At 32.4% G+C, this 20,000-nt stretch overlaps 1 long non-coding RNA gene across 5 annotated transcripts in view; it reads right to left on the bottom strand.

Moving 5' to 3' along the window:
- Positions 1-20,000, bottom strand: part of LOC128249805 (uncharacterized) — a 428,716-nt gene that overhangs the window by 123,124 nt on the left and 285,592 nt on the right. The window contains exon 3 of one of the 5 annotated variants that reach the window (XR_016245015.1): positions 14,427-14,679. The exons of 3 other annotated variants lie outside the window; for them this stretch is intronic. This is a non-coding gene — a long non-coding RNA (uncharacterized LOC128249805). Of the gene's footprint in view, positions 1-14,426; positions 14,680-20,000 lie in introns of those variants that run through there. One more of the 5 variants, XR_016245019.1, reaches the window with a different exon arrangement.

Here is a 20,000-nt window from a genome sequence, read left to right as displayed (position 1 = left end):
TATATGGGTACAGGACATCACAAAAAACGTTAAACACAATGAGAAATGAAAATATAAAGACGAAAACAGAAAACGAACTTTTTTTCGAACAACGAAAAAAACAGAGAAATGAGACATACAACATAAAGAGTATAACTTTCGTCAGTTGTCCTTATATATATATATATATATATATATAAGTGTACATGTGTATAGGTGAGTGTACATCATAACTTTTGATGCAATACAAAAATTGTAATCAGATTCATTTAGTATACAGGAAAAAAAATGTGATTGAAACTACGATTGAAACACAACTAATGAATAATGTACACTACTAGCTGAGGTACTCAATTTTGTATCTGTAAGCCCTGTTCAAACAAACCCACCTGAGTATACATTAATACAAATATATAACTAGTTATAAAATGTGAATATATGATTTGTGCGAATATACACTCATATACACACACACACACATATTTATATATACAAACACACACATACATAATTTTTCAATCTCAGAAACCCAAAATCATTTTCTAGAAGACAAGAATATTAAAATGAAATAAAACAAGAAAATTGCTGGCATAATTCCACCAAAACTAAAAAAAATATCATATGTATAAAATATAGACAAGAAAAATAAAATTTGAAAACCGAAAGATCAACAGATCAATTGAAATTTTCCAATATTCATAATTTACATCAATTTCTGAAATAACTAAATAATAATACTTTTTGGTTATTATTGGCTATAAAATTATCTGAAAGGTACTAAATTGTATTTTTCTTTTCACTTATAAAAGTAGCGTGTAGAAACTTTATTGGAAATATTTAAAGAGTAAATAAAATAATTTAAAATATTGATTGACAGAGAGGGTATAGAGCTGAGGGGACGGACAGTAGATAATAAATTTAAAACAGGTATTCGCTTTCTCTTTTTTCTTCTCTCTCTCTGTCTTTCTCCCTCTCTCTCACTAACTCCTTCTCTCCCCTCTCTCGCACTTTCTCTCTAACTTTCTCTCCCTCTTTGGATGGGTTTAATTTATAAGTGAGTTATTACTGTAGTTGCTAAGGTAATTTGGTTAGGCCAGGTTCATATCTGAACTCTTTAACTTAATGTTCTTATTGTTGGTTGGGTAAATCATTTTCCTTATTCCCATTTTATTTCTCTCTCCCTCTCTCTCTCTCTCTCTCTCTCTTAGTTGCCATTCTTTATATATGTTATTAATTGCTTTTTTTCATAAAGCCAAAATGCAAGCTATAAGAAATAATACAAATCGATGGTTTGTACTTTTACTTTGATTTCAGTAGCTCTGGGTTAGGACACTTCTTCAGGAAATCTTCAGAGATATGTTTAAGTTCTATTGAAATACACTAATATAATGGAATAGAAGCAATACATCATTGCCTTAAATTGCCTTAATAAATGTCCTAGATCACTTACAAAAATTCATTTGTTAAGATCTTTGAGTTATTCAACAATTTTTTAAAAACATTTTGACCAAGTAATATGTAAACAAATATCAAGAAAGGCAATGGGAATCAAGGTAGCCCCAACATAAGTATATTTAGTAATGGATTATCTTGAAATAAAAATAAATGAAAACTCCAAGCTCAAATATGGAAGTCATTATTATAATTACTTAGTGGGAAACTGGAAAAGATTGATTTATCCTTTTGGAAGTAGGTTTGGTCAGTCACTCTGAGTTTAAGACTCTCATATATATAGTATTAACAAACATTCAGTTTACAATGGATAAATTATCTCTTTTGGCAATGTTATTTACAAAACAAAAACAGAACAGAATTGTGACTCAAGACAAAAGACTAAAGACAATATTTACTTTTCCCTTTTGCCATCTAAAACACACTAGAGTTAATATCATGCATAATCTCACTGGAAGAATATGCACCATTCTATCAAATCTTATCATCTGAAAGAAAAGACAAAATGCACTGAAAGATATTCTTATTGGATGATGTTATCCGCCATCATTGATTAACAAGGCAATCAAAAGTGCAGAGGAAATTGTTATCAGTGAATTAAGTATTGTTAGAACCAAAATGGAGACAAATGTTTTGCTGTACATTTCTTACTATAACTCTTTAAACGATTAGGCCTTTAATCTAATTAATCAAAAATTACCACTCTTCAAATTTGATTCTAACGTTAGGAGAATCTTAAAAAAATAAAATATAATCAGATGCAAAAACTTAAGTCATTTTGATTTAAGTAACTTTTAACTTCCCAGCTCATTAGAAATTCTTAAAGCTAAGGTGGTGACCTGGCAGAGACGTTAACACTCCGGGCGAAATACGTAGCAGTATTTCGTCTGCTGTTACGTTCCGAGTTCAAATTCCGCTGAGGTCAACTTTGCCTTTCATCCTTTCGGGGTCGATTAATTAAATATCAGTTACGCATGGCCATGCTCAAAGGTGTTTTTACATGCTACCTGCATGGGAGCCAGTGCAGTGGCACTAGCAACGACCACGCTCAAATGTTGTTTTTCACGTGCCACCGGCACATGTGCCGGTAAGGCAACGCTGGCAATGATCACATTCAAATGGTGCTTTTCACATATCACCAGCATGGGAGCCAATCCATGGCCCTGGCAGTGATTACGCTCAGATGTACTCTTAACATTCCACTGGCATGAGTACCAATCAAGCGGCACTGTCATTGGCCACGTCAGTGATTTTGTTTATTTACACTTGCTTCAATAGGTCTTCGCAAGCAAAGTTCATTGTCCAATGAATGAGGGATACTCACAAGTGAGCCAGTTACACCCCACATTCAGATGTGCTTTTAACGTTCCACTGGCATGAATGCCAATCAGGCAGTACTATCATCGGCCACATCAGTGATTTTGATTTTGATTTATACACACAATTTATTTGTTTTTCATGAAAAGAATTTGATAGGACTTCATGTCAATGAAAGGAATCAATATATGAAAATTTAGTGTGTACATTTTTTTTTAATTATTTACTCAAATTAGATATTTATACATAATTACTTTTATCTAAATATGTATCTGTATTTATGAAGATTTTGATTGTCGGTTACACTGGCAATGTTTTGAAACCTATCTTTTCATTGATATTTTGACGACATCTTGATATATTTGTCTATATTAATTTATTTACGATCTTATACAATATTTCTTCTTGTATTCTTATGAGTAAAAATATAAAGCATCACACTTCATTTGATAGCTATTTTCTATATTATAGGATAACCATCTATCTTCTCCCAATTCAGCAGTTATTTGTTTTGAAAATCACCTTATTGATAGCTGTTAAATATAGTTATAGATAGTCTTGTTGATTTATGTCAAAACTTGTTTTGTTGTCAATTGGACATATTTTGGCAGTTAGCTCTGTCAATAATTCAGCCTTTAGCTACTTGCTCGAAATAGGAAGCAACGGAATACAGTAACCATCTTATATAAAATGCTTCAACCTCTGGATGAGTTATACGGATGGGTTACATTCAGGCAATGCCCATTCTGGTATGGGCTATTTAGATCCTTCAAAAGGATAATATATATTGGAGCTTCCTATTGCATCATGGTTTTATAATGTTTGTTGTAGTAGTGTGATGGAGAATGATTGCATCTTCCGATTCTGCCAAAGAAATATCATGGAAAAATAAGTTTTATATTTACCAAGAAATATTCCCACTCAAAAGGAAGAAGTTGGATTAAAATAATTGAGAACACTCTTCTAAAAGTAGAAATTATTTTCATCATTTAGAGGAAAATGATAAACAAATAACAATTATTGAGATAATACACCCAATTTGTTGTTCTTTAACCCTGGCTTTGCTTTTGCTGTTTCTTTTTTTTTTAGGGACTAATTATTTAGATACCTGGACACAAAGATATTAAGAAAAAATAAGAAAACAAATGTATTAGCAAAAAAATGCAGAAGAAAACAATAGATAATGTAAATTTTGCACTGGTGAAGTCATTCATCAAAATTGTAATTAGTCAAGGGTAGAAAAAAATATTGGAAAGAATCAAGAGATAAACAAACGAACTTTAATCTTTTGTTATATCAACCAGATCTATCAAAATTTAATCCTTCGTTATGTTAGTCAGATCTATCAGCGTATAAAATATATCAAATACTGAGCAAGGTTAATAAACAAATACTTAATTAACTTTGAAAGAACCATATCTCATTGGTCTATATTCTGTCACAGTCAGATCATGTTAGTATCTTGTGGAGACTATTCAGAAACTTTATGGCAGTATTTGTTTCCATATAAAAACCTCCGATTAACTGAGGGTGCACTTAGCAGCAATGGGTGAAATATAGGTGTGTACAATGATATTCAACATGTTCGTGTATACTGGCACATGGAGACATACCCTGCAGAAATTAACTCAAGGGGAAAATTCTCATTATAGATGCTCTGATTACAACATCCATAGCCCAATGGTGGGTTTTCTATACATATTCTCTATAAAGTGAATATTTCTCTCAAGACAATTGTTGCAGTGAATATCTTTTCGTATCCAAGTGTACACAAACATCTTAGATATGACTGTACGTGCAGATATGTGAAAATTGTTAGAGATCGTTTTATAAACGCTTTTAAATGTCAACCAAAGTTGGATATGCCATATAGTTTCAAGGATCCAACAACCATAAGCAAAATCTTCCGACATACACAGGATACAAACACATTTAATAACAACAACAACAACTCACTGTTTGTTATATTTCTTTTCTTCTTTTTCATCTTCTGTCTAGCTTTTGTACACATAGCTTAGTTTCTTCCAGTGTGTAGAGGTTGTTATATAACGGTTGCTGTGAGATAACGATGCAAATAAACACACAAAGACTCTTTGACTAGATATATAAAATATACAGGCATGGCTGTGTGGTATGAAGCTTATTTCCCAACTACATTGTTCTGGGTTCAGTCCCACTGAATGGCACCTTGTGCAAGTGTTTTCTACTATAGCCTGGAGCCAACCAAAGCCTTGTGAGTGGATTTGGTAGATGCAAACTAAAAGAAGCCTGTTGTATATATATATATGTGTATGTGTATATTTGTGTGTGTGTGTGTGTGTGTGTGTGTGTGTGTGTGTGTGTGTGTGTGTGTGTCTGTGTTTGTCCCCCACCACTATCACTTGACAACCGATGTTGGTGTGTTTACATCCCCATAACTTAGCTGTTTGGCATAAGAGACCAACGGAAAAGTCCTGGGGTTGATTTGTTCGACTAAAGTCAGTGCTCCAGTATGGCCACATTCAAATGACCAAAACAAGTAAAAGAATAAAAGAATATATACATAAGGGTATAGATAGATACATGTGTGCATTTACATATATCATGTGACCTTCCAGGCTATTAGATGTTGTTACACATCACTGGTCACAATGTACTTTTCATTGTTTTAGCCATAAAATGACGTCACCCTGCTGGCTATGCGAGCAAGCCAATACTCCTTCTAGATCAAAAGGAGACTGGAGCAAAGTGAAATGAAGTGTCTTGCTCAAGAACATAAGGTGCTGCCCAGTCAGGGATTCAAACCCATGAACTAGCGATTGTAAGTGCAACAGCCTAACCACTAGGCCACACACATTGACCACTAAGCTTTGTGCTTGTATATGTATGTTTGTGTGTGTGTGTATGCATAGCTTGATATGAGAGAGTGCTGATGAGTGTGCATGTGTATATGTGTGTGTGTGTGTGTGTGTGTGTGTGCATGTATGCATGCATGCATGTGCGTATCTATGCCCGTCTATATGAGTATGCATACGCGTGTACCTTATGCATTCCTGAAGTCAATCAGATGTTTCAAATTATGAAATATAATGTTTAACGAAGCTACCTCATCTATCAGCAGGTACCCAGGAGAGGGTGGCGATGATGGCGATGGTGGTAGCGGTCGTGGTGGTGGTGATGGTGGGGTAGGGCATGGGGCAAAGCTTGTAGAATTTATTGTGTCTGCAACATGTTGAAGTTTCTACAATGACCCACGAATGATGATTAATCAAGGCTGTTTGATACTCTTTTCATCAAGTGCTATCTTTTGTTTAGCGAAACAATTACTAATAATAATGATGATAATAATAATAATGATAATAATAATAATTATAATGATAATCATAATCTTTCCTCATTTCTAATCCATTATCTTTGATTTATGATACGGAACTTCATAAACACACGCACACAAATATAAAAATATCAATAACAATACATATATACTGACATGCACACACACACATTATATGTAAATATATATATACACACATACATATATACACACATATATACATGCATATATACATATATATATATATATATATATACATGCATACACACATACATGCATACATATAAGCACGTGTGTATATATGGGTGTATATATATATATGTGTGTTTGTGTATATATGTGTGTGTGTGTGTATTTGTGTATGTATATGCATATATATCCATGTATCCGTATATATATGTATGCATATATATATATATATATATATATATATATATATATATATATATATATATATATATACAAGTATGTGTGTGTAATGATATTTTGCTGAATTTCGAAAGCCAAAGGGAAAAATAAAACAGCAAAATAAAATTAAAACTGAAAATTAGAAGAAATTATTAAAATTAAACATATAATTGAAATAATTAAATAAATATAAAATTGCATTATAATTTTATTTTATCTTGATCTATTTTCAAACGACTCGCTGAATAAAACATTTTGAAAATATAAAAATTTATTAATGTTATTTTTGATTAACAGACATTGCTGTTCATATGTATGTATTTGGATGGATGGATGGATGGATGGATATGTTAATGAAGGTGTGTCAGCATTTGAGTGTGTGTATACGAGTGGGTGTATAAGTTTGTGTATATGTGTGTATAAGTGTATATATGTGTATGGATTGTCTGTGTAGATTAGAAGATGCGTGTTTGTGGTTGTGTATGTGTTTTCTCTTTTCTTCAGTATAGATATTTGCATGAATGACTGTGCATGTTTACATAATTACATGCATACACACACTTTCACACACATAAATACATACATCTCTGTCTCTCTCTCTCTCTCTCTCTCTCTCTCTCTCTCTCTATATATATATATATATATATATATATATATATATATATATATATATATATATATATATATATGTGTGTGTGTGTGTGTGTGCGTGTCTATATATATATATATATATATATCTATGTGTGTGTGTCTATGTGTCTATATATATATATATATATGTGTGTCTAGGACTGTGTCTTTCTCTATATATGCATTAGTGTGTGTGTGCATGTCTATCTGCTTGTATGCACGTATTTACATCTATATGTATGTATATGTACGATTGTATACAAATGTGTATGCATACAACTAAGTGTGTAATGTATGCAAGAGGCTATGTTTTCTTACATGTGTATAAACAAACATGTATATATTTGTGCATGTGTGTGCTTGAGTCTATACATATATTTGTGTTGTTCTTTGTATGTATTTATATACACATGCACATATTTCATTATCTCCATTTTGATTTCAATGATCAAAATAGATTTTATAACAAAAATTAAATATTAAAATAAAATTTCACTATCATATTTCTTCCTTTTTACACTTTTTCAAACGACTATTTAACATTTTTTTTTCCTTTGTGTGTGTTTGAAACGAAATAAAATTTCTAAAATACAATTCAATATTCAATTGAATTTTAAATTTATTCAAATGAAAATCAAATTATCAAATTCCTTGTTAAAATATAGGTTACCATTCCTTGCCATTCCCATACCCAGAAGATCCATTGCAGATCTTAATCAATCATTTTCGCTCTTCTTCTCTACTGTATTTTCTGTACCCCATCCTGAATTTTTCTTTATTTATTTATTTATTTAGTTATTTTGTTATTTCTTTTATTGTGGTTTCGGTTTGATTTTTAAAGTTATGAATTTACTACCAACAGTCAAGTGCAAACAGTTTGACTGACTATATCATGTGAGAAATAGGAATGCAAACCTACACAAAGATGCAATTTACACACACACACACATATATTTATATATATGTGTGTAAATATGTATATACATATAAATATGTATATATAAATGCATATAACATAAAATATTATAAAATATGCATATGTATACAACCCCCCACTCTCACTCTCTCTCTACATGTATATGTGTGTATATGTGTGTGTGTGTATTACATATGTATATATATATATGTGTGTATTTATATATATATACATATGTGTATTATATATATATATATATGTGTGTATCATATATATATATATATATATATATATATATATATATATATGTGTATGTGTATTATATATGTATATATATATGTGTGTGTGTGTATTATATATATATATATATATATATATATATATATATATATAAATTATTTCTGTATGTTATATATAGGCGGTACTGGCCGTTGCCAGTACCGCCTGACTGGCTCCCGTAGGATTTTCGAGCGAGATCGTTGCCAGTGCCCCTGGACTGGCTTGTGCGGGTGGCACATAAAAGACACCATTTCGAGCGTGGCCGTTTTCGTGCGGGTGACACGTAAAAGCACCCACTACACTCTCTGAGTGGTTGGCGTTAGGAAGGGCATCCAGCTGTAGAAACTCTGCCAAATCAGACTGGAGCCTGGTGTTGCCATCCGGTTTCACCAGTCCTCAGTCAAATCGTCCAACCCATGCTAGCATGGAAAGCGGACGTTAAACGATGATGATGATGATGATGATATATATATATATGCCCATACACATGCGGCTGCACAAAGATACACCTGCACACACACAGTTACACAATTACACCAACACAATTAGGTTTGCTCACAGCAGAAATATATGTTTATGCTTTATTGTGAGTGGGTTTCGTTTATTTTTTTTTCTCCCAAAGCAGCCTCACTCCACCATCAGTTTCATTATTATTGAAAATTCCATAAACTGAACTGTCAGATTCATAGTTAAATCATAATTATAATTTTAATTACCGGTTGCCATGTGGATACAGTTTCAAAACTTTGCCTTAATTTAATGAAAACCTGCTTAATTCGATACAGATTAACTAACTGCAACTCTTCCAGATCTGATTTGTATTTCCAACTAATTTTAAATAAAAAAAAATACATTAAAAGAATAATCGTCGCTGTTATTGCTCTTACTACCGTCATTATTGTTAGAATGTCAAACAAAATGCTTTGAGGCTTTTGTTACAGTTCTTGACATTCCAAGTTCAAATCTTGTTGAGGTTAATTTTGCCTTTCTTCCTTTCAGGGATTATAAAATTATAAATGACATCTGAGCACTTATCCTCTTCCTGCATCCCCTAAAATTGATGACTGGGAGCCAAAATTGGAAACCATTCTTGCAGCAGGTTGGCAGAATTGTTAGCACAGTGGGCAAAAGGTTTAGTGGCATTTTTTCCTGCATGAAGTTCTGAGTTCAAATTCCACCAAATTTGACTTCGCTTTATAAGCCTAGAACTTAATTCTGTCAGTCGTTTTTGACAAACGGATAAGTTACAGGGATGTAAACACACCAACAGCAGTTGTCAAGTGTTGATTGATGAGCAAACACAGATGCAAAGACCAACACACATAGATATACACACACACACACACACACGTATATATATATATATATATATATATATATATATATATATATGACAGGCTTGTTTCAGTTTCCATTTACCAAATCCATTCAAAAGGCTTTGACCAGCCTAAAGCTGTAGTAGAAAATACTTGTCCAAGGTGCCACACAGTGGAATTGAACTGGACCTATGTGGATGGTAAATAAGCTTCTTAACACACACCCACACCTGCACCTACATATATATATATACATATATTTTTAGTTTTATTTCTACATACATTCTCTTATTTCTCTAAACACTCCTTGTCAGCTTCCAAAATAACTCCTCATACTGAACTCTAATATTTCTTTGTATTTAATCATCTCACATCGTCTCTGATGAAGGGATATCCCTAATATCCCAGAAACAGCTGTAAGACGAACTTTTTCTTACAGTTCTATATTTAAGAGATGAGGAATTATGTACATTATTTACATTTGACGGATAAATTTCTGTCAAATGTAAATAACTTAAATAATGTCACTTTTTCTTTATAAATGTCCTGAAAATTCCACACAGCCTTGGCTTTGTTGTCTCATTTTATTTAACATATACATATATAGATACACACACACACACAAACATACTGTGTTCCAGGACAGCTCTTTGATAGAGTCTTTGTATCCGTGCTCTACAAACTGAGTTCAAATCCTACCAGAAAAACCTTTGCATTTCATTTCTTGAACCCCTACAAATAAAGTAACTGCTCCTTACTTGTGCATTACTCTCCCTCCAACCAGTTGTCACATGCTGAATATTCAGCAGGCTCTGAGGGCTGAAATCCAGGAAGTGATCATATATGCTCAAAATTACGAGGTAATTAGAGAGGTAATTAGCAAAAGAATGGTTTCTTGCTGATAACAAGTGATTTGTCTCTGTGAATGACAGCTATGATTTTTTTAATTAAATACAGGGTTGTGCCAAAGTAATATTGTTCCTTGATCTTTGGTATTACCCTTGCAATATGCACATTATACATGCATGTGCGTATATGCAGTATACAAATGTCTTTATATATACACATAAATACATATATACACATACGCGTATATATATGTATATATATATATATATGTGTGTATGTGTGTGTGAATATATGTGTATATATATATGTATGTATATGTATACATATATATATACATATATACATACATATATACATCATCATCATCATCGTTTAACATCCGCCTTCCATGCTAGCATGGGCTGGATGATTTGACTGAGGATTGGTGAACCAGATGGCTACACCAGGCTCCAATCTGATCTGGCAGAGTTTCTACAGCTGGTTGCCCTTCCTAATGCCAACCACTCAGAGAGTGTAGTGGGTGCTTTTATATTTCACCCGCACGAAGGCCAGTCAGGCGGTACTGGCAACGGCCACACTCAAAACGGTGCGTTTTACATGCCACCTGCACAAGAGCCAGTCCAGCGGTACTGGCAACAATAAAAAAAGGTAAAACAGTTTGATTCAGCCCTGTAATATACGTAACTCATTCTAAATGTGTTGAATGCCTCTTTCCTTCATTTATCTACTCAACCATATATATATACACACACGTGTATATATATATATATACATATATACACACACATGTGTGTATATATATATATATACATATATACACACACATGTGTGTATATATATATATATATATATATATATATATATATATATATATGCATCTATATATACACATATGCTTGTCTAAATATAAAATATTTAATTTCTATAGATTCAGATAGCAAATTTTAATATTTTTCTCCCATTACTGTCTATGTAAACTCTTCCTTTTCTTTTCTTCTATTTATTTTCATGATAGTTAGCACAATAAATGCCTTGGAACAATAAAATTCTCTTAAATAAAAGACAAATGGTTTAGCAAAAATTGAAAGAACACCACAAAACAAAATACATGGCCAATAATTTAGAGTTTCCTATTTCATCATTTGACAGTTAATAATTCTTGCATGAACTATATTGTTTGATATCTGTTATTATCGTAAATGAACTATGAGAATAATTATTATGAGTTATTGCCAAAGAAAAATGTCTCGAAAAACATATATATAAGAAAAGAAAAAAAAAGAAAAAAAAAAAAGAAAAAAAATGAAAGAAAAATAAAGAAAAAAAAAAAGAAAAAAAAATGAAATGAAAAAATAGCGAATAATTATAACAGACTTGGAAATAATGGTCAAGACATAATACCGTCTTGGAATTAAAAGATAGTTTGCAGGAACAAGTGTAAAAGTAGAAATAAAAATATTATATGTTCTAGTTTTTGTTTGCCAATAGTGAACTCTAAATTGTTATGAGAAAGTTTTCTATGTAAGATACTTTGTATTATAGAATCATGTCATTGCTGTTGTTGTTGAGGTTATAATCAATGTACAATATCGTGGATGTCAAAAAAAAAAATGAGGAGCTTGCACTTGGTTGGTTGAGTTGCGGCTCTGTTGTGCCTTTTTAAATAGTTTTGGACAGGTTTTTCCTTTTGTAAGTGGAGTAACATGAATGATAATTAGATGTGGTGTAGGTAGACAAGGTACTAGTCATATAGAAAAGGGAAGTATATTTTCATAGTGTAAATAAAGAAATTTTTGGTGGAAACAGTTATTCTGGTTTGATACAATTTAGGATTGAGTAACAGAGTAAATTAGAGCTGCAGCTCTGTTGTGCCACTTGAAACATTGTGTATGCCTCAACGCCTCACCACCATAAGTTATCATCTTCCCACTAGCAATATAAACAAATGTGCATTTTGCACTAAAAGCCTATATGGGAGTTCTTCTCATTGTATCTATCACTGTAAAGTTTATTCTAAATGAACAAGTGGGAATATACATACATATATATATATATATATATATATATATATATATATATATACACACACACACACACACACACACACACACACAATCATACATAAACATGTATGTATATATTTGGTTTTTCTTTCATGTATGTAGACATCATGCAAATTCTGTAGCCCCACGTCATAATGGTATGCACTTTGTTCATTGCATATAATGATAACTGCATAATAAGAGCTATTTTCATTTGTGACTCATTACTATATTTTTAATTTGTATAAAGTAATTGGAAAAAATTCTTCAGTTGCATACTTTCATTTATATTTGGAAGTAATTATCTATGTATTTTTATGAGTGTCATCTTCATTATTGAAATAATTATTTTTTGATATGTGAAAATAATTATCTATCTAGCTAGCTAGCTATATGTATGTATATATGAATATATATATATGCATATATATGAGTCTATATAAATATATATATATATATATATATTCTTTTGGCGATGTTATTGTCATTATTGAAATAATTATCATGAGATATAATCAAAGAAGCTTGAGTGACTATGTGAAATCCTGTTCATGTGGAAGCCGAGTGACTGTCATAATGACATTTCTTAAGCTTCTTAAAGACATCTCTGCTATGAATTTTACACATTAAGATATTAACAGATAAGCCAGACCTTGCCAGTGTTGGCATCACGTGAAAATCACGCAGTCCACTCGGTAAAGTGGTTGGCATTAGGAAAAGCATCCATCCATCAAAGCCGTGCCAAAACAGATGGTAGAGTCTGCATGCAGTCTTTTGGTTTGCTGGTTCCTGTCAAATCATCCAACCCATGCTAGCATGGAAGACAGATGTTAGATAATGATGTTGATGATGATGATGTGGATGACAATGACAACGATGACAACAACGATGATAATGATGATGACGATGACAAGACACTGATGATGACAACGATGATGACAATGAGGATGACAAGGAAAACAATGACAACGATGACAACGATGATGATGATGATGGTGACGATGATGATGGTGACGATGATGATGATGACGATGATGATGGTGACGATGATGATGATGATGACGATGATGATGACGATGATGATGATGATGATGATGAACAAAATATTGTGTTTTAGTTCTTTCACATTTGAAATTTTCCTGAAGACAGATCTCAGGAATTAGTCTCATGCTTTTGATTTATGGACAGGAAGGATTCTTGCACCATTTATTTGCTAAGAACATGCACGAGGGTCAAAAGCTGCTTATGAAATTTAAGAAAAGCTCATTATCAGTTCTTACTACATGAGTATGTGTAGAGTGCTTGTTTTTGTCCATAGAGACACATACTGATTGATTGATTGATTGATTGATTGATTGACTGATAGATTGATTGATTGCTCAGTCCACATTTGCACAGATGCATGCATGCACACACATACACGTATATTTTGGCATAAAACTTTTAACTTGTATTCCAGAAAATATGGCAACTCTAAATAAACCAGCAAGAGAAAAACCACATTTCTTCAGGTAACTGGCATGGAATTCTATGATTGTTGAGATCTGTAGACATGACACATGAAGCAAGACAGACGTATTAGATTACACTATCCACTGTTTTTCTTTAAATATTTTCTATGTAGGGTGTATTTTGAGTGAGTTATAATTGGTTATTATCTCTAGCGATTCAAACAAAAGCATAGTGACTCAATTATTGACCTAATCATCTTTTCTTTAAAAGTGATGCTATGTCTAGCAGATGAGCATCCATCACTGAAGACAACAAAAAGAGCTAGAAATCACATGATTAGGTGGTCTCCAAGCTAGAATAGTAGGGAGTTATCTCCCCACTTGCAGAGTTATCTACCCACTTGCAATATATATCAAGTGTAAATCGTACTGAATAACCAGCTTGTGGAGACATTCTCCTGAGATTGAAATAACAGCATTGCCTATCTTTAAAAAACAGCCATGTTTAGGGGGCAATAAACATTACTCCTCTGTATAAATACTGCCTTTGTCTCTAATAAAGATTTTCTTAGCGATCTAGTTGAAAAAACATATATTTACTACATTCTCTAGAGAGAAGAATATACATACCTATATTTGGTATATTTCAAACTAAAAGACCAATGCATAGCAGCTTACAAGGCATGTTGGGTAATATGTTTGTTAGAAACAACTGATTGTAACTCACCTGTGAAATAGAAAAAAATACAATAGATTAATGAAAAAACTCAAAATATTCATAAACTGTAAAATGGGGAAAGAAACTGCTGTTACATTTAAATTTATTATATTTTTCTTTCATCCTTTACCTGTTTTACTCATTAGATTGCAACCACGCTGGGGCACTATCTTGAAGGGTTTTAGCTGAGCAAATTGACCCCAATATTTGACTTATTTTTTTCTCAGCCTGGTATTTATGGTGTCAATTTCTTTTATCAAACCATTAAGTTACAGAGTTATAAATAAACCAACATTGGCCACTTTGCCATGGGGGTGTAAACATACCAACATGGGCTTCTTTTCAGCTTCTGTCTACCAAATCCATTCACAAAGCTTTGGTCAGCCTGAGGCTACAATAGAAGACACTTTCCCAAGGAGTCATGCAGTGGAAATGAACCCAGAGTTAAGTGGTTGGGAAGCAAGCTTCTTACCACACAGAATGTGTACTGTGACCAGCTGGACAAATTAAATGCAGGAATTCACCAGAAGCTTCCAGCACTTGCTAATCATAAGAGTATTGTCTTTCATCAAGACGATGCCAAAGGATCCTCTTCTTAGCAGACATTATAGAAGTTACTAGAATTCGGCTGGGAAGTTTTGTTGCAAGTTTGCCCCACCTAGTGCCATCAAATATCCACCTTTATCAGTATCTTCAAAGTTCCATGAAGGAATAGACGTCCAAATCTGAAGAGATTGTAGATATTTGGTTGGAAGAGTTTTTTGCTGTTTATGACAGGAAATTCTTTGAACCAGGAATAATGGATCTGCCCACAAAATGGCAAAAGCTACTGGAATGAAACAGTGATGGTATCATTGATTGAATATAAGTTGTGTTTAAAGCTTGCATTTTATCTTTAGCTCTAAAATCAAATGGAGTTTTTGTCTAAATTCAAATGGACTTTTGTCCAACTCAACATGTGTGTGTGTAGATAGGTCTGTGGTAAGAAGCTCGCTTCCCAACCACATGGTTTCAGGTTCAGTCCTCCTGCCTGGCACCTTCTGCAAGTGTCTCACCTATAGCCTCCAACTGACCAAAGCCTTGTGAGTGGATTTGTTAAATGGAAACTGAAAGAAGCCCATCTATATGATGTGTGTGTTTGCATGTGCGTGTGTATATATATATATATACACACACACACACATATATACACACACAGACTCACATATATAGCTACATATACATATGTATGTGTATGCATGTAAATATGCACAGGTAGAGAGAGAGAGACAGACAGACAAACAGACAGATAGACAGACAGATAGACACACAGGCAAACAGAACATTGCTCATAAAATACTGGAAATTTTAATTACTTTCTTTCAATAAATTTTTCATATTAATTAAACGAATGGTAATCATTTTAAATTAACTGTGAGAACTTGACTGAAAAGTAATTTCATTCACTTTAGAAATTCAGGTGTTTCAATTTCTGCTGTTTACTGGTATTTAACGAGAAGTTATTGCAACATAGACCAAACATAACATTTGCTTGTAGGCTTTAAATAAATGATGGGAAATTTTAGCCAACTTATTGACGAACAACACTAACCATTAATTAGATGGTTTTCTTTTTCCTATCAAATTGGAAAACAAAGTTTCATGGAATTAAGAGGAAATGGAAAATTTATCACGGAAAATACAAAATTATAATTATTCAAATACCAGACAGAAAGTTCTAGATCTGCAACTGCCATTAAATAATTTTTCAGTTTCTTTTTAGTGAAAAAGGAAAAAGAAAATCCAAAAAGAAATACAAAAAAAGTACAAAAAAGAGACCCCACATCTTTTGTTGCTGATATTGCATTACATAAAGCTAGAAAGCTGGCAGAATATTTTGAAGATGGTGAGCTGGCAGAATCATAAGCACGCCGGGTGAAATGCTTAGTGGTATTTCGTCTGCTGCTACATTCTAAGTTCAAATTCCGCCGAAGTCAACTTTGCTTTTCATCCTTTCTGGGTCAATAAATCAAGTACCAGTTATGCACTGGAGTCGATGTAATCAACTTAATCCCTTTGTTTGTCCTTGTTTGTCCCCTCTATGTTTAGCCCCTTGTGGGCAATTAAGAATTAAGAATATTTTGAAGTTGATGAGCTGTCAGAATAGTCATGGCACCGGGAAAAATGCTGAGTGGAATTTTGTCCGTCATTTTGTTCTGAGTTCAAATTCCTCTGAGTTTGACTTTACCTTTCATCCTTTCAGGGTCGATAAAATAAGTACCCGGTGAACCCATGGGCTGATGTAGTCGATTACCCCCACTCCCACGCCATATAGTATGCTGTTGCGAGGGTTGTTAAGTCTTGTTAACTACTTATGATATCTCTGTAGTGTTAGTGATATGAGAAAGCAGGCAGTGTACCATGTGACAGTAGGTGGTGTTAGACAGGACATAGAGCAGGCGTAGACTGCAACCTACAGAGGAATTTGTAGAGGGACAAGAGGATTTCGACTCATCTAGGTAAGCAGTGCCTCTTGAATGCATAGACATTCTGACTGTGGTACCATCCAACCCATGGCTTCATGGAAAGTAGAACTGAAGACTGCATGATGATGATGATGATGATGATAACGATGATGATAGTGATGATGATGATGATGATGATGAAATTGATGGTGATAAAGATGATGACAATGGCAGTGATGATGATGATGATGACAATACAGTGACTATGGCATTGACGATGATGATCATAAGGATAATGGTGGTGTTGGTGATGCTGGTAGTGGTGGCGATGGTGGTGACGATGACATTTACGATGGGGATGATGATATTACAGTTATGAAAAAAAGGCAGTCAGTCATGTTTCAAATAGTTCCAAACCTAATCAAAATATTTTTGAACACCTATCATCAAACTTGGCTAAATCACAAATATTTCCTTCAACACAGACCAAATTTCTTTAAGCAGCAAAATGAAGAATTCCTGATACTGTGATCATTCTGAGATAAAACAAATTATTCCCTTTATAATTTTTCTAACATGAAGTATGACTTTGAAACTATTAGAAATAGCAGTAATTGCTTTCTTGAATTATGAAAAGAAAAAAATATATATATATATAATTTGACTCTGTATTCATTATATTGAGTTTGTTACACTTTTGACACATGAAATTTCTTTGATCACTATATATATATATGCATATATATGAAAGCATATTTGCATATAAATATATATATATATATATATATATATATATATATATATATATATATAAAGAGAGATAGTTAATTCTATACTTATATATACATATATATGTATGTATATATAAGTGTACACACATGCATATAATATATATGAACACTTATATAATCAGGCGTATCTATCTTGTGTGTGTGTGTGTGTGTGTCTGTGTTGGTCTGTGTGTGTTTGTGTGTGTGTGGTTGAACACATCTTCCAACATAAAGTCAGAAACATTTCCTATTAAAGCCGAATGTATAGAAAACATTTCCATATGAAACAGTCATTTTAGTAAAGTATCTCTTCAATCATGTCTTTTACAACAAAAATGATGTTTTACAACACTTTGTCACTTTGTTAGTAAATAAATAAATAAATAAATAAATATATATACATAAATATATATATACATATATATATATTCATACATTCATAGATATACATATATATACATATATATATATATATATATATATGTATATATATATATATATATATATATATATATATATATATATACTTTTATAAAACAAATTTTACAAAATATATAGTATCTGTTAACAGTCTTAGCCAAAAACTCACAGTTGAGTTTTTGTATATATATATATATTTTTCCGGGATACCCTATTGAAATGTGCATAGGTTTGGCTTATTGTGGTTGTTTCTGTTATTATTATAATTGTTGCTGCAATAAAGTATCTTCAATGCATTGATTTTGAGCTCTATCCTTTAAGAGACATGTATACATATATATATATATATATATATACTTACATGTATATATATGTGTATTTGAATGTATATGTGTGTGTGTATGTATATACATATATATTTATACATATATGTATATGTGTGTGTGTGTATTTGAATGTATATGTGTGTGTATATATGTATATATATTTATATCTATATGTGTGTGTGTGTATATATGTATATACATATATGTATATATGTATATATGCATATATATAAATATATATAAATAGATATGTAGTTATACGCATGTATATATATGAATGAATGAATGTAGAGCTTAAGTGAATTAACACTTGAAAATGAAAAAGATATGCTGAATATGCTGTTTCATATACACCCACACACACATACGCATGCACATGTATATATACACATGCCCATATTAACATGTTAGTTGTTTGTGAATAACTACTAATGTATAAAATATACAGATCTGTCTATTTTGATGTGTACAGCATGATTTTTATTTTCAAGTGTCATGTCATTTACACCTATTTAATAAATATTATTATTACTATTACTATTATTATTATTATTATTCAGTGTTACTGAGCTCCTGTTGAAGCTTTATGCAGAGGTGTTCTCATTATATAACATTCGTTCATTTCTATAATTACCATACATACATATATATATATATATATATATAGTCCACAGATGATCATATACATGTGTGTGTGTGTGTGTGTGTGTATGTATGTATATATATGTGTGTGTATATATATATATATATATATACATCCTTATTTATGTCTGTATGCCTGTATGTAAGTAAATATGTTATGCATGCTGAAGTGCTGAGGACTTGGGGTGATTGAGTTGGTTGGAGCCTTTGGGAAGGTGGACCTTTGTGGATACAAAACAAAATGTTGAAAGCTAATCTCAAGTAGGTGATCTCCTCGAAGTATATGACATCTACTGTCTTCTATGTACTTCCTTCCTCCTTACCACCTAATCTATATAAGCCACCCTCTCACTGATCCTGGGCACTGTACCAACTAACTGTGTGTTATGAGGAAAGGTATCGAATTTGTTTATATCCAATCCCCCCACCACCATTAACTGCCCTTCATCTCTCTACCTCTTCTGAACGACCACTTTTAATCTCTCTTCCTTCCCAATGCCAGTGTAATGAGGGATGACACGGAATTTGTTCATAGCTGCTTATTCAGTAACCCTGCCTCCATCTTCTTTATTCAAAATGGCTACACTTGCTTTTTCTCTCTACCCTCCATGTGATCTTTTGTGCATGTGTATTTTTGTTGTATGTATCATCATCATTTTAACATCCACTTTTCCATGCTTGCATGAGTTGCATGAAGTTTATCAAAGCGGTTTTCAACGGCTGGATGC

This window comes from Octopus bimaculoides, chromosome 18 (assembly GCF_046866305.1).
Source record: "Octopus bimaculoides isolate indiv1 chromosome 18, ASM4686630v1, whole genome shotgun sequence".
NCBI lineage: Eukaryota > Metazoa > Mollusca > Cephalopoda > Octopoda > Octopodidae > Octopus > Octopus bimaculoides.
This window is presented reverse-complemented; position numbering and strand designations above follow the sequence as displayed.